The 12,930-nt window shown below is 41.1% G+C and overlaps 1 long non-coding RNA gene across 1 annotated transcript; it reads right to left on the minus strand.

The window, feature by feature from the left end:
- Positions 1-7,860: 7,860 nt before the first annotated feature.
- On the minus strand, positions 7,861-11,680 carry LOC310901674. Its single transcript, XR_014586010.1, has 3 exons — positions 11,466-11,680; positions 11,123-11,199; positions 7,861-10,206 (listed from the first exon to the last, which is right to left on the minus strand). It is a non-coding gene; the product is annotated as an uncharacterized lncRNA (long non-coding RNA).
- Positions 11,681-12,930: the final 1,250 nt, after the last annotated feature.

Genomic DNA, 12,930 nt, shown 5'->3' on the forward strand with positions numbered 1-12,930 from the left:
GTCTGTATCTGATGCTTAGTGTAACCATTTATTTTAATATTTTGCGGATAAGAGGAAACCTCCGCCTTTAACAACATACCTTTGATAACCATGTGGAAATGGGACAGCCCATTAATCCCCCACCTCCAGGGAATCTTGAATCTTACCCCAGTATTTACAGAGATTCCAAGCCATACCCCAAGGTAGTAATAAGGAGCACATTTGGCAAGATCTCTGTGCAACTCCTTGTTAAGTAAATAGAGGTTTTGCACATGAAAGCCTATGGGATAGAACATTAACCTGACAGAAGACAAACTGCCATTTGCATTTTCTGTGGAATCTAGACTTTTCTTGCTTTTGCCGGTAGACACATGAGAACAGACACATGAGAACAGAGACTGGTGTGAGCTAATAACCATTAAACAAAGATTGCAGTGTTTAGCTATGGGTTTAAGACATGATGTGAACATACGGAATTTAAGATACAGGGCAAATGAACATACAGGAATATGTACTATATGTGGCGATTATTTAACGGTTTGTCTGACACAATGTGGGGCTTATAAGAACAAATGTTTGTAACAAATATGTTCATGTTGTCACATTAAGTTATTCAGTGTTTTCAGAAACTTGTACAATAGAAAGCAAGTCTTTTATTAGGAATCACAAACCACCTTTTTTTTTTTTTTTAAGAATCAACATTCTGAGTTTGAGTTAGTTTCTAGGAATGTGTGTAAGCCAATAGCAATAACAATTTTATAAATGTGAAAGCGTTCACCACTAGTACAACCTCTGGCTATTTCTCTGGCATCTTTGTGGTCCTCTTTCTTTATGCCCCGCCCTGTTACATGTTGTACAACAAAGTATTTTGGATTCAATAAAATTTGACTTCAGAAGGTTTCTTCCTCCCCACTCCTCCAACAAGTGAGTTGAGAAGCAGCAAAAAACTGTTCTTGTCTATCTGGATAGGAATTATGTTTCTTGTTTTGTGTGTTTGCTTGTTTATTTAGGAGAAGAAAAATCACATTACACAGTTAACAGACGCAGAAAATGCTGCCTTTATGAAATCAACTTTCAGCTTGCTGTGTTTCGTGTGAGGAAAACGTAGGCGTATACGCTTCTCTAGCACTGATGCGTATGTAGCAAAAACACTTTTACATTGGATCAAACCTTGATTTCCTTATTTAAGTTCTGTACTTCTTTGTTATTTCACTGAGATGCATCTTCCACAGGTTTCAGTGGGACTTTATAGGATTCGGTGATATGTTATTGTGGGACTCAGTTCCTTTACTCTGTGCATAACCTCCTACTGGCATCTGTGGATCGGAAGTGTTGGAGGCTTTGTCCCTCATGATTATGATAAACCCCATTATACTTACTTCAGGTCTCAAAAGAGTGTGTGCCAAACATCCTACACAGAAACGGTAATAAATGGCACCCTTTGTTCCTTCTTAGCTTCTCTTTTTCCATCTCCATATTGTCTAGGGTAAAAGCGGTGGTAGATTTTAAACTGATTTTTGTGTGTAGTGTTGTATTCTGTTGAACCTGTGTTAAAGTACCTCATTTTATATTATCTATATCAGGCATTGAAAAAAACACATCCACATCCAGTCCTTTCTTCTTGGTGTGATGAGGGAGACTTAAAAATCACCAAGAACAACAGACTTTTAAAAAATTACTTGCTTTCTATCTTTTGGAATTTTGCCTTTTTTTTTTGGTGTTTCTTTATTATATACTGCTGAGAAAATTTGGTTTTATTTATTTTACCAAAGCCCAAGATCATCACGTAGTTGCTACTTCAGAAGATGGGATTTTAAGGCAGACAAGTGTCTAGCAGTAAGTGTGTTTACTATGGGAATGTAATCATGAAGTAGATAAGGAGGCATATGTATCATAGAATCATAGAATCATAGAATATCCCGAGTTGGAAGGGACCCATAAGGATCATCAAGTCTAACTCCTGGCACCACACAGGTCTACCCAAAGTTTAGACCATGTGACTAAGTGCACAGTCCAAACACTTCTTAAATTCAGACAGGCTTGGTGCAGTGACTACTTCCCTGGGGAGCCTGTTCCAGTGTGCAACCACCCTCTCGGTGAAGAACCTCTTCCTGATGTCCAGCCTAAACCTCCCCTGCCTCAGCCTGACACCATTCCCGCGGGTCCTATCACTGGTGATTAAGGAGAATAGGTCGGCGCAGGCCTCTCTACTCCCCCTCGTGAGGAAGCTGTAGACTGCGATGAGGTCCCCCCCTCAGCCTCTTCTCCAGGCTGAACAGGCCCAGTGCCCTCAGCCGCTCCTCATACGTCTTCCCCTCTAGGCCCTTCACCATCTTCGTCGCCCTCCTCTGGACACTCTCCAACAGTTTCATGTCCTTTTTGTACTGTGGTGCCCAGAACTGCACACAGTGCTCGAGGTGAGGCCGCACCAGCGCAGGGTAGAGCGGGACAATCACTTCCCTCGACCGACTAGCAATGCCGTGCTTGATAAGTAACATTCAATTTTATCACTTCTAAATAGATTGTACAATATACTAGTAAACACTTCTTATCTGATTATACTTGAGAGGGGAGAAAAAATCCTATGCAAGTGACAATGACTCTTGGCTAAGTTTCTAAACTGTGGCATCAGGTAGTCCTCTCTGTATAAATGGGAGATGCATGGATACATTGCAGAGATGTGCTTGATTCAAGTACCTACTTTCAGTAGGATTTGGTGTTGTTGCCATAGTCCAACAACACAGTGCTGCCAGGTTCTCTGAAATTCTACTGAAGTGCCCTAAATGGGATGTGAAAACTTTTCCTTGATACTTCCGAGAAATACCAGTGACACAATCCTTTTTTGTTACATCGAGCATTTCAGGCTTCAGCATGTTGATGTTGGGAACACAGGGTAAGAAGGACTTTCTGGGCCACTGGTGCAGCTGCATCCAACTGAGGCAAGTAACATTTGATTAAGATCTTTGTAAAAGCAAAGCTTTGCGTTTATCCTTCGCTGCTCTGTGAGCCTTGGAAGGATGCTTGCAGATGTGATAGCTCTGACCTTCAGGAAGAACTTCTAGATAAAATTTCTTCACAATAAATTTATGTGCACTTATTCTTTCTCCACTACTAACTGTAGAGCAAATAATTCTTTCTTTACTGGTTTTACTCCAAGTCGTTACAAAAGACAAAGAAGACAGAAAAACAAACAAACAAAACTTTACCACTTCTCTTGCATTCCCGGTTGTGGCCAGAAGATGGCATTTGTATACCACGAAGAAGGGGAGAAGGAGTCTAAAACAAATTTCACTTAAAATTTATTTTGCTTCACGCAGTTAGCATGAATCTTTTATATATATATATATATATATTTATATACATATTTACAGATTTTGATACTATTAGCGTGGACTTATCTCTGACCTTGTATATGAGTTGCTGTTGACATTTATCCAAGTATAAATGTTTACATGCAGACCTGAATGAAGGATCAGGGCCTAAAGGGTATATCTGTGTGTGTGGTCACAACTCTGGGAACTACCTGCATGGTGAATATGTTGACAAGTATTGTTGCTCACTCTTTTCAGTAAATATCTTAGGGAAACAATAACTCACAGGATAAAAGAACACTTTGATCTTGTAGCGCATGAGGAGCACAGATTCAAGAACAAAGTCCAGGAACTTGTTGCTCCACATGGAAACTTCTTATTTCTTTATTCAGTAATAAGGATCTGATTTGCCCCTGAATTCAGAAAGCGATCATCAAACAAAAAATTTGCTTTTTTGTTGTTGTTTAAAGAGAGTTTAAAACAGTCTAAAAACGGTTTCTAGCACTTCCTTCTCTTCTAGATGAGTTTTTGTGCAGAATGTTAAGGCCTGGTATAAAGAATGATTTTCCCCTTTATCATTTTTTGTATTTATGCTTGCTCATCCTCCCCAAATTAAGGCATTTATATCATTAGCGGATACTGAGTTGCCCTGTTTTCCATTATAACTGATTTCTCACACCCGTTTGTGATGAGCCATTCCAGTATGAACCTATTTGTCCCTGCGTAACTTCATCAAACATCATGGGTATTACTCTAAACTACACTGGTTAAAACAATGCAGCTCTTCTATGTAGCCAAGTTTGAAGGGTTGGAGCACTGAATTTGCACATAGGAGAAGGGCCAGAGAAGGGGGAAGATATAAAGTGGCTGTAACCTATCTAGGCAGCTTCCCAAGGCTGACAGTGAATTTTTGTGAGGATCACGGGGCCCATCTAAATCAGCACAGAAGTCAGAGTGGTTCATCTGGCCTGCTCTGCTTGGTGTGGTGGATTCCCTGGTCTGGTGCCTATGGCAGTCTTACAGGGTAGTGATATGGGGAGGCTGGGTCACAGCTCTTTGAATAAACCTTTTATCGGTGTCTTCCAGGGGCTCACTGATGTTTTCAATTCACACCAATAGCCGTACTTCCAGGCCCTTCATGACATTCTGTCTGTTTCACCTGCCATTACCCACAGCCTTCTTCCCCCTACCATTTTTTTTTTGCTGATTTATTTTTAGAATTTACTTCCAGGCCCTTTGCTTTGTTCTGTGTAAAAGCAGTAAGCATCGTAACAGAGAATGCCAACTTGTCTTCAAGCTTCCCCAGCCCATGCATCCAGGTTAGGTCAGAAAAATACTTGCTAACAACTTGAAAGCATTTAATGTATATAATATAATGTAAGAAAATTCATAATATGGGTTCTCCTGAGCTGTCTAGCTATATTTTACATATGTACTGCACCATGGCCACTAACAGCGAGTTTATTTGCGATGTTACATGTGAAAGATAATTGCAGAAGATGGTTTATCCCCTGGCACTGATGGTAGTTTTGCGATTCAAGACCAAATTAAGCAGTGTGGAACCCCAGCATGAGCTTCGAAGAGCCACATCCAAGCACTAAGCACATGAGCCATTGGAAAGGGGTCTTGGGCCTTAGGAAGTATGAAGACTGCAATCAACAGACAGGAAAGCAGTTGGAAAATGTCTGCTGTCGACTGTATGCCAATGTCAAATATTTGACCACTGGCAGGAGATGAAAGATCATGAGCTGAGCAAAGGAGGAAGGGCTGTGAGAAGCACTGTGGGTGGGCTGGCTTGCTGATGGTCCCAAGCAGGGTCTTAGTTGGAATGAGGCACAATTGTTTTCCAGACTGCATGCTTTCATTTATTTATTTGTGGAAATCAGGTCTCAGTACTTTGACTGGATGTGTGTAGGTGCTAGGTAGTGAGTTGTAAGCCTTCTTTTGCTGTTTTGCTCTGTTAGGTCAAAGGCTTCAAACAGTACTTGGTAGTATGAGTGTACCTGTTACTAAATGCATGTGCTATGCACTGCCTTCTGTAACCATGAACTGTTCAGCTCAACTGTTACTTCATTTGCAAAACTCACTGCTTTTTGGCAAAATAGAAATACATTCATTTCAAATATACATAATTATCAAAATGGACCTTGCCAAAATAAATGTTACTCTGCACGTGTGACTCTTTTCCCTACTTAAAGGGAGAACACAAGTTATATGATGGGTGTGTGGTTTGCCTTGCTACTCTGAAAAAATCAAGTCCTACAAAGAAATGGCTGATATAACAGTCTGCATTGTATGTAACAGAGATGGGGAGGCAGGGTACTGTGGCAGTTCTGGCATCTTTTCTGTAGCCATGCTGCAGAGTCCTTGTGCTACTGCTCAGCCCCTTGGCCCTTGCACCCTTCTGTAAGATGTAATTGATGGTTCCTCTAGGGTGAATTCATTACTCACTTGGACAGTCTCAGAGGGGTTGGCATTTATGAAGAGATGTAAAGGTCTATACGTGTTCCACTGCGAAACAAGAAAATAGGAAACTGCAGTACATACTGCTGTGTGTTTGACTCTCCTTAATATGTTAGGAGATGTATTTACATTTCACTGGGTAGAGTCTAGAAACAGCTGCTGAACCCATTAACTGAAATTAAGTCTATCAAAATAACAATCCACTGGTGAGGTGATTTTTTCAGCTAATTGCATAGCCTCCCACAAAACATATGTAGGCTGTTTTAACTTAAACACACAAATCCCATTGTGAGCATGTGAAGTTATCATACAGGGTGCTAATCAGTCAGGTCTGCAGATGGGAGCCCTTTATTTTTCTGCAGAAAAGCTGTATTGTTTGTGTCAGTATAACTTCCTGACAGGGTGCCGTATAGCACAACTAGTGTTCTGCCACCATGGCTGGGATGGAAACACAGCTGATGTACTTTGCTGAGACAACCAGAAGGTTCTAGTTAGAGAGGTGTTTGTTTGGTTGCTGAAGCTCCTAGATTAGTTCAAGAGTACTCTTGACATCCTTCTGTGAATGTAAAGTAATCTTTGGTTACTTCGTGGAGATAGGTAGAGGTAGCCATCCCAGGCCTGAGTGGTGGCATATTAAATTTTCAGGCAGTATATCCTTCAGCTGCACTTGTTATTTACAGAGATGGCGAATTCTACTTTTGAAGGAAGGCCCAAAGCTCTCTTTAAAAAGAAGTAAATGCAAAAGTGTTTCCTGAAGCTACAAAAGTATTTAGAAGACTGCATCCCACAAAAGTCCACAGGAACCAGATGGCCATGAGACACGCTGTTTCTTGTGGGAGGCGAGACAGACATCTGGGAGAAGGACCCTTGTCAGATGTCCCAGTGCCACCCACCTGGGTAGGTTCAAATGCTTTTGAAGGTAGGATTTTGTCCTCCAAGCCATTCAGACTCTTCTGAGAATGACCTACCAACACGTGAGTAGCATCCCAGCACCATCAGGTAGGTCCTGATGAGAAGTGGTGTCTGCTAGCTGCTGACCAGTGTGGGCCCTGGGTAGTCTAGTGATATTCCTGGGTGGTTGATGTGTACGGAACTGGACGGGTTTATTCAATAATTGTGATCTGGGAAATGAAGCTTATTCCTCCCTGAGCCATCCATCTCGCCTGCAGTTTCTATTTGTAGGAATATGCATCTGCCATGCAAGCAGTGGGGCTGACTGTAAAGCAGAGAAGCAGGCCCCTCTCAGCTTTAATGCAGTTAGCATAGGTAGCAAGAACAGAGAAGACAAGACTCCAGGGTGACCTGTGGAAAACTGCTGGAGGGTCAACATTTCTGAGCCCCAAGCCTTCCTGTATCTCAGGGAAATTAAGACATTTGGATTTTTCAGAATTTTTGTTTTGAATTTCCTGTTAAAAAGAGCAGTATTACTCTATTTTGTCCTCTTACTCTGCAGACTCATTATATATTTGCAATATTTTGCCTTGTGAGAGCTTGCTGTAACTACAGTCTGGCAATACTTTGGTTTCTCTGCTCTGCTGTTGCTAGGCGATGAAACACTAATAGCAATTTGCATGACCCTTTCTTTGGATGATATCAACACGCAGAAATTAATGCCACCCAAAGCTGGCGATGTGACCATCCACAACCAGCCTCCTCCTCCTTGCCTGGGTCTTGCCTCTGATCCTGCTTGAAATGAGTTACGGTGTGTAATTTGGTAGGGTGCGTTTAAAAATTGAGTACTGGCACAAACAGGACATACTGGCTGCCCTGTAGGCCCACGGCGCGCCATTCCTGGCATTGCTGCAGGCCTTCAAAGCATTTAGCCTGTATGTTCGAGCGAGCTCTGGCTTGTAGATCCTTTGTTTTCAGGTGGCCACTCCTGACATCCTTGTACTTATAGATGTGTCCTTTGTACTCTATAGTGCAACTCAGGAGTTTCTATTAGGAGATTCGCAGTACGTTATCTGGAGTGAGTTATTTACACAAGATCACTGCAATACTTTCTGTTGACCTACCATGTAAGTGGGTATATAAATAGAAGTGTAATATGTAAAATGTTATCCTAAAGTTAAACCAGAATAGATTGATAACTTCTGTCTTTTAATTTTGGTATATTTGCAAAGACTCTCCTGATAACATAATTATAACCACACTGCCTTCGTCAGTGTGATCCTTGTCCTGCATGCATGTATAAATGTGCATCATTCTCCTAATGATTATATGGCTGGGGCTTTTTGTGTGGTGAGACATGTACGTTGCAAACATTTTCTGATATATTAGTTACTTTATTCTGTTTTCCTGTGATTAATCTTTATCTACAAATATGAGGTATGTTGTAAAAATATAACTTTGTAGTGGAATCCAGGAAAAATATCTTGCCACGAGCTTACAGATCTGGAAACACGTTAATGTTGAATACATGTGGTTCTAAATAAGATTTTTATTTAGATATTTTACTTGAACGTAGTGATTGAGGCATACTTCAGAAGTAATTATTTCTGACATTTGGAAAGATTCTTAAAACCATTCTGTATTTTTGCTATTAACGCTATTTGGAAACCAACCAACTGGAAATGAGATACATTTTGCATGTATGGTGAAGAAGCGTGCGTTAAGCTTTGAATGAGCATGACATTTGCTAGCATTTTATTTAGAATACCAAGAAACTGAAGCTCATGTCATTATGCTTTTTGTACGCATTTTTGTTTATTTTGAGTATTTTTTGTGAAATCAGGCTTTCCTCTAGTCAGAGGATAACTTGTTTATATCCCTCCTTATTGCTTAACTGATTGGCTATTGAGAGCCCAAACCTTTAACTCCCTCAAGTACTGATCCTTATATATATGTATATATAAATATATATATGTGTATATATATATATCATCCTGTTCTGTCAGTAGGGTAGCTTCTAGAAATAAACTTTCATAACAATGGACTGATTTTAAATATTATGCTTTTAACATATTTGTGCACGTCTTTGATCCACATAAAACTGCTTACTCTGTTTCAAGAAGAAGACCTATTTCTTTTCAGCTGTCTTATTTTTTATCCTCTATTACTGTATTTTAGCAGTCAGGCTCTCCACATAAGGAGCATGTATTTTATACCATAACTGTAAGCGATTCAGAATGCTGCAGTGCACTTAATAACTAGGTATTTCATTATAATCCTCCTGGTACATAATCTTCACTGTCTGTCAGTCGATTGGGTTTTCACGCTCACTTGACTGTCTGACACAGTAAAACTGCTTCTATGAGGGACTTGCAGGATTACTGGCATCAGAAACAAGCTTAGAGCACTCTGGGTGCTCAACACTCAGTTTTCCTGCTCCATCTCAGGTCTCTTTAGGGGCCAGAAGGCAGCTCAAGGTACCCTGGTCCTGCAATTGAACATTCCTGCAAAATTAAGCTTGTTAGTGATGGCTCTTACTACAGCAGTAATTTTAAGCTGTGATACTCTTGGTTCTGAAGGGTTGAGAGTTTCACACAATATAATGCAGGTGTGGGAAAGGGCTGCCTCGAAAAAATAGGATGTGCTTTATATTATACGTAGCCATACATAGTTGTCTTTCTGTAAATTATTTATCCCGTTGCTGTGCATGCAGCTAACACTTTGCCATGCCCAGATAGTTTGAAACCACTGCGCCTAAGGATATGTCGGATTTCAATTCCTTGACCGAGAGGGGGAGCAGATGTTCTAGATGATTTGCCAGGCCGCCTGTGTAAAATGCACGTGAGGGAAAGAAGAGGGGCACAATGTCTTCAAAGGTTAGAGCTCATTTTCCATAAATGAGGTGGATGTCCCTGACTGAAAGGAAGATGAAGCAATTTAGCCATTATCCCTTTTCTAAACTTCTGTGCCAAATTCCATGCATGCTCAGGAGCTCAGCACCTTTGCAATGAAGAAACCAAGAATTTCTGGCTTTTGACTGTGTACCTAATCAGTAGGTATATAAATATGCCCCTGGATTCTTCGCATAAACACAGATTTATCCATCTTGTCCTTTCCATGTCTTACAGCTGCTTCTCATCTTCATTGTAAATCTGCTTCTCTCTCCCTTTGAATTTCATACTGACAATCTTGTGACAAGACCTTCAATCATTTTCCATGGTAAGTGAAGCTGGGTTTGTCAGGAGATAAAATATTTTATTAGGTGAATGCATATAGCTGGAAGAAACTCCAGGCAAGCTAGTGAAAGCTGATCAAACTGTATCAGTGGATTGAATGAAAGATAGCATCTCTGCCTATAAATAGTGCTTTGCTTCACCTTTTCACTGTCAGTCTTCCAACAACATAACTTCTGATTCCAATGGCAAATCTTCCTCCTGCTTCTTCCCAGAGAATCTTGTTCATTACAAAAGAATAATTCCAAATTGTGGTTCATGACGCCAGATGGGCTACTGTGATGCTCTAGCCCTCCTTCCTGTTTGACACAGCGTCAGGCTTCTTCCTGCTTGAAATAGAAAGTCATTTTTTTTTAAAAAAAAAAAAAAAAAGAAAGAAAAAAAACCATCTGATTTTGATTAAAAAAATTCCAAAGAAGGAGAATTTGCCATAGCACCTCACTGGGTTGCTGTGATGGTTAATTACCCTTACTGTTAAAAATGTGTGCCTTGTTTTACAGCTTGAATTTGTCTAGATTCAGCTCTTAACCGCTGGATCTCATTATAGCTTTGTCTGTGTGTGTGCACTTATACTTCTGAGCAATAGAGACTACAGACAGTCATCATCTCCTTCTGCCAGGCTAGAAGGACTGAGTTCTTCCACTGTGAAGCGTATTATTTAGGTCTTTAATCATTCTCATAGTTCTTTTCAGAATTTTCTTCGGTCTGCCCACTTCTTGAGTTGTGGAGAACAGAACCAGATGTGGTTTTCCAGATGGGGTTACATGAGTGCAGGATATTCTGATAATTTAACAACTTCTTTCTTTCCTCCTCCTTCTTTTTCCTTTGTGTATGCATTTATGGGCCACACTTTATATAGACTAAGATGTTATTTTTGATAGGCAGAAATATCCACCCAGGGCCTGAGTCACATTCTCTCTTTTGGTCATTCAAGTTAAGAGCAAACAGGGAGTGGCAGGGTCTGAATGATACCAAAGCCAAAGCTTTCATGTGCAATTCCTCTTCCGTGCCAAATCTTTCATGACACATAGTGTTCATCAGCCAGGTGGATAACTGAGTGCTGATTCAAGAGAGAAAGTGTTTGCTATAGAAACAGGTGCAGAAATGAATAATCTACTGAGTTTTGTAATAGTCAACCTGATATCCTGGCATATTCAAACACATCTTTGAGTGGTGCTGCAATCACGTAAATGCACAAACCCATAGCTATTTTTTTTCCCTTCTCAATATCTCTAGAAAGTGTACCTGTAAAAATGTGAGGGCTTTATTGGCTTCAATTTTTCCATTGAATTACTTGCAAGGACATGCTTACTGGAAATTCTCTGCAGAAAAAAAAAAAAAGTGAATAACTTTTTATAGTCAAAATGGATTTGATCATCCCACACATATTTAGGACCTAATTTGTAAAACTTCCTGATAAGGACTAGTATGACTTTGTTAAACAGGAGTGTTCATATGAATATGGACTACCCATGTAAACAAATGGTTGAAGGAGCACATATGTTCAGAGCTAGACTAAATGTCCTACACAACACTGACATAAAAAGCCAGAAACCAAGAGGGGAGAATGTAAAGAGCTAGCACTTACTTTCAGGAAAGTTTCATGACTTTTGGAGGCCTGAGTAATGGTTTTTAGATGCCCAGCTTAGTGCAGGCTCTGCAAGTGAGCTGGCCGAGGAGGTGAGCTGACAGTGCTGGGAGGCTGCTTTGAGTCTGTAGATTCAGGATCTTTGTGCAGAAACAATGAAGTAGGTTGTTGCTAGCACTTCTGGACTGCAAGTCACGTAAGGGAGAAGCAATAAGCTGAAAATAAACGGAGCAAACATCCCTTTTGAGTGTGCAGAAGGCACAGTGGAGATTCAGCTGTGGGCTGAAATGCAAGTGGGATGCAAGCGAGCCTTGGAAGGAGGGCTTTGCACAGAGTCCTCAGGCTTTCCTAAGGAAGAGCAAAAGAACAAGGCTAACAAAGAATATATATGTAGTGCAGGAAAACTTCGGATCATTTAGAAAAGAGTTGCACCAGAATATCATGCATGAACTACGCTATCAAGAGCAGCGTCCCGCGTTGAATAAACACTGTCTGCGTGCTATGTTTGTTTCCAATCATTGCTTCCTGCACTGATCCTGGGGCTGTGGATTTGCAATGACCCCTTTGGACCAGTGAAGCTGTGTGGCTGGGACTGGGGCTGCCCGAGGAATTTCCTCCTCTCCTCTTCCGAGCGCTATCTTGACAGCTGAGAGCAGCCAGAGCACTCTCGCCGGCACACCCTGAATCTGCACATCTGGAGAGTGTAAGCTCTGCTTTCCTTGTGAAACATGCTCAGCTCAGGAATTTACTTCTCCCAGCGGCCTAGCAGAGCCAAAGTCCGCTGACTTTCAGGGCACGATGTAAGGCCCATCTGTTTGCTCAGATCTGTGCCGGAGGGTCTGGCAGCGAGGCTTATGGTTAACGTGTCCCGTGGGAGTCTGTGCGAGAAGAACAGTGGCCAGCGCGCTACGTGTCTGTTTTTTAAACAATCTGCATGCATGCAGACTATCTGGAAGTTAACAACTGTAGGGAAATTAAACAAAATAATTTAACCTTACAGGCATTTTACAGTAAATAGATTCACTGAAAGGACCCCCATTTGCTGCCTGTGCCACTAGGGTTCTCCATGCGTGACCAAGAGCGTGATCTCTCCTCGGCTCTTCTTCCTTGGTCCTGCAAAGGAATCACCTCACAGACACTTCCGTAACGACAGACGGGCACACATTGTACGCTCAGGATTGAACCAACACTGAATCATTGAACAGAAGAAGCTTGTGTGACACAAAGCCCTTATTAAAACTTAAAGAATTTCAAGGTAACAAAGAAAGAAATGTATTTCTTCTCTTTTTTTGAGTTCACTCTGGTTGGTCCTTCTTTTAAGCACGCAAAGGAAAGCACTGCAAGCCTGGCATCCAGCTGGGTTACCTGTTGACTGAAATACCTGTAGACTAAATGGAGGGTGGTGAACAGGTGCTGATTAACTCCTTCAGGCTTTTGTCGTAGATATAAAACCAGGGGGAATCAG

Source organism: Anser anser (assembly GCF_964211835.1).
Source record: "Anser anser genome assembly, chromosome: 1".
Lineage (NCBI taxonomy): Eukaryota > Metazoa > Chordata > Aves > Anseriformes > Anatidae > Anser > Anser anser.